Raw genomic sequence first — 3,210 nt, 5'->3', positions numbered from 1 at the left:
GTGGCTGCAGGGACAAGGCCGAGGCCTAGCGGCTTGCGTGCTCTGCGCCTTCACCACGGGGCCTCTTCACGCAGGCCCGCCTCCCCCGGGGACTGGCCAGCCGCCCGGCTGGGCTGTGCCGCGTCATGAAGTACTTTTTGTAAAGAACGGTCTAGTGTCTGTTGTATGTCAGTTTCCCATTTCTTTCAACACTGTAGTTGTGTGAACGATACTGCTTTGGGGCTTTTTCAAAGGACAACCCTGTGTAAATGAACACAATCATCAGATTAAAACCAGGAGATCCATTAGAGTGGGGGTAATGACAGCCCTCAGTAGCCTTCCAGGCAATATTTGGACTTAATGTTACCAAGAAATAACAGTTGAGTACAGAATTAATTGATGGACCTCATTCTGTAAAAAGCAAGGGTGAACAAAACACTTTTTGGGGATGAGTTGTATTCAAAGTCACAGTGCCTGCTTACGAGTAGGGCATCTCCATCTCCACAGAAGAAACATGTTTTCTGTCTCCATTCTGTACCAGCTGGACTCGCCATTCTAGGGTTATGAGGCCACTTTGGAAGAGGTGGTGTGGACATCATAATGCTTCTAGATTGAAATGTCAGTGTCCTCTAAAGTAATTCACTGCTTCCTCTGCTGCTCTTTGAAACAGTGTACAGTCACCAGCTAGGTACCAGTGAGCTCCTGATTGCAAAAATGTAGAGATTTGAGGGGGCGAGGTGGTGGTGAGGGAGATTCTTGTAGTCTTATGTGGTGTAATTGGCAAATGTCTAAAGCTTAATGTGCTGTGTTGTGTAAGTATTTTATGCACTTAACACTGGTAACTGCCATATTTTGATATCCAAAAAGTTTTACATATAAAATCATTCCTTATCAACACAGTGACTTTATAGCTTCAAGAAATGTGTGTGGAGACGTTCTGTATGGGAGGCGGAAAAGGAAAATACAAGTGGACATGAAAGAAAAGAAATAGATCATTAGCTCTGATTTCCTATTATGCAGATTCTATTATCTGCTTGATTGAAAACAGTATTACCCTGCAGAGTTTTCTGTTCTAATGGAATATGCTATAGCTTTGCTGTCTCACATAGTACACATTAGACACGTGCAGCTATTGGGCTTCTGCGTGAATCTACAAAGTTTCTCTCGTGGAGGAAGATGGTTGCTTAGCACATGTTTCTTTTCATGTAATAAAACCCCATGACCAAAATCAACTTTTGGAAGATAGGGTTCAGGGGCAGAAGATCAAGGTAGGAACCTGGAGGCAGGAACTGATGCAGCGGCCAAGAAGGAGTGCTTGTATTACAGTTTTTATGGCCTGTTTTCATATACAACCCAGTACTTCTTGCCCAGGGGTGGTATGGTCCCCAGTGAGCAGGTCCCTCTCACATCAGTCATTCATCAAGTTAATGCACTACACTTCTGTTTACTAGGCTCCTGTCCTAACAGTGTTGACTCGATCTTGTCTCATGTCTTCTACCTGGCCCACAAATCTGCCATCTTTTACATGATGTCCCCACATAAAACACAATCTGTCTCCAAGGCCTTGAAGATGGAGTATGGGAGGTCAGTGAGAAGACAGTCACTGAACTTTGCTGTTTCTCTCTTGGGCATTTTTCACCAGCCTGGTAGGACTCTCTAACAAGACCCTCTGTCATAGCCGCCCTCCAACAATCATCCCAGTTTCATGGAATCTGTCATTTTGTTGTTGAATAGGTTTCTGTGCTGTCTCTACTAGAGTCCCTGAGGCCATGTCCTGAGGCCAGCATTCCACAACCTGACTAACCTGTCCAAAGTCTTCCAAATAAGCATAGTTCTGGCTCTCCCCCCCCAACTTTTAGAAACTTTATTTTCCTTCCACCTTTCCCCCCCTTTCCTCAGGTGTCTGCTGAGCAGCTCAGGACCACTCAGTGGTGGCTCCAACCCACTCAGTGGCCTGCGCTGTAGGAGCTGCTGACCAGTCCTCAGTGGATGGCCGAGCACTCCAGTCTTCTGTGGGGAACTGCTGGATGGGCACAGAGGACACCTCACACCCTCAGACCAATCAGCCACCTCAGGCTGAGCAGCAGTGAACTCAGGAGCTGGTGCGGTCCATTCACCCTGGGATTCCTCCTTGGTCACAGCCTTCTCAGCAGCAGCCTGTTCCTTCTTCTCAATCTCCTCTGGGTCTCTGTAGAAGTAAAGATCAGACATAACCTCCCATGGGTGCTCACGGGAAATAGTACCTCGCATGCGGAGTACCTCCCGGGCCAGCATCCACCACATCTGAGTGAGCTCCCTTGTTGTAGCACGGGATGGCAATGTCCACATAGCGCAGGGGAGAGTCTGTGTTACACAGAGCAATGGTGGGCAGGTTGACATCATAAGAGGCCTCTGTGAGGGGCTGGTGGTCAGCCCTGGGATCCGTCACCACTAGAAGCCGTGGCTCCCTGAAGGCTGCTTGGATCTGGTTAGTGAAGGTCCCAGGTGTGAAGCGGCCAGCAATCGGAGTGGCTCCTGTGGCAGCTGCAAACTCCAGCACAGCTCGCTGGCCAGTGTTCCTGGAAGAGATGACGCTGACGTCAGCAGGGTTCTCAATGGCAACAGTAGCGCGAGCTGCGAACAACAGCTTCTCCCGCGTCCTCTTCAGATTTATGATGTAGGTACCGTCACTTTTCCTTCTGTAGATGTACTGCTCCATCTGAGAGTCAAGATTGGTGCCGCCTAAGTGTGTTCCTGCAGCAAGGAATTTGAGGATAAACTCCTCCTCCATCTGCAGGACGTCAAGGGCTCCGGACAGTGTGTAAGTTTCCCTTTTAAGTTACGATGGAAACCAAAAACAACGCGGTATGGACCGGTCCCCGGGTAGCGCAGAAAGCCCACCTATCTCTTCAGCTTTGCAAGCCATTAGTCCTACACAGACTGGGGTCAGCAGAACACCCATTTCCTAGGGTACCCTTTGGAGAAGGAAAGTGTGATTGTTTATCAGATGAAATGGAGACCAGAGTCTGGATTACCTAAGTAGGCTTTAACTTCAAAAAAAAGTTCTTAACTTTAAGAAGGCAGCAGAAAAGTTGGTGGGGAAGAGACGTAAAAAACCCCTCACAGCCACTTGGGAAAGAAAAGTTCACAAACCACAGTGAAGAGGCACAGGCAGAAGCTGTGCAACACTTCTGCTAGAGCATCCCCAATGGAGCTTCGTCTTGGGGACCCCTTGACCTAGCCCATAAGGAC

At 48.3% G+C, this 3,210-nt stretch overlaps 1 pseudogene across 1 annotated transcript; it reads right to left on the bottom strand.

Moving 5' to 3' along the window:
* Positions 1 to 1,894: 1,894 nt before the first annotated feature.
* LOC308414556 (small ribosomal subunit protein uS2-like) lies at positions 1,895 to 2,767 on the bottom strand (annotated as a pseudogene). The gene has a single exon. The product of its transcript is annotated as a small ribosomal subunit protein uS2-like (transcript).
* Positions 2,768 to 3,210: the final 443 nt, after the last annotated feature.

This window comes from Micromys minutus, assembly GCF_963924665.1.
Source record: "Micromys minutus genome assembly, chromosome: X".
Classification (NCBI taxonomy): Eukaryota; Metazoa; Chordata; class Mammalia; order Rodentia; family Muridae; genus Micromys; species Micromys minutus.
This window is presented reverse-complemented; position numbering and strand designations above follow the sequence as displayed.